Source organism: Corvus brachyrhynchos, unplaced genomic scaffold (assembly GCF_000691975.1).
Source record: "Corvus brachyrhynchos isolate BGI_N302 unplaced genomic scaffold, ASM69197v1 scaffold1061, whole genome shotgun sequence".
Classification (NCBI taxonomy): domain Eukaryota; kingdom Metazoa; phylum Chordata; class Aves; order Passeriformes; family Corvidae; genus Corvus; species Corvus brachyrhynchos.
Genome location: NW_008236140.1, coordinates 47,933 through 48,294, shown reverse-complemented (window position 1 = coordinate 48,294; position 362 = coordinate 47,933).

Sequence of the window (362 nt, the reverse complement as noted above, 5' to 3'; positions counted from 1 at the left end):
GGGTTCCATCCATAAAAATAAAAAAGGGAGGGGGATCCAGAGGGAAAGGGAGAAGGAAAAAGCCCCTCCCAAGTGCCTGGTGCTGGCTCCGAGAGCTCCCGCAGGGTTTTGCTGAGTGCTTTGCTGAGCGAGGGGTGGGGAGCGCGGGGGGAGCCCCGGGCTCGATCTCCTCCCTCGCTCGGGGGACAAATCCCTGCTGGGAATTCCAAGGAAATGTGCTTTTCACCCAAAGGCCAAGACTGGAACTTCCTATTTGGTTCTAGAAGAGTTTGGCTTTGGTTCAAAGAAACGAAAGGAAAGGAAAAGGGGGAAGGGAAGGGAAGGGAAGGGAAGGGAAGGGAAGGGAAGGGAAGGGAAGGGAA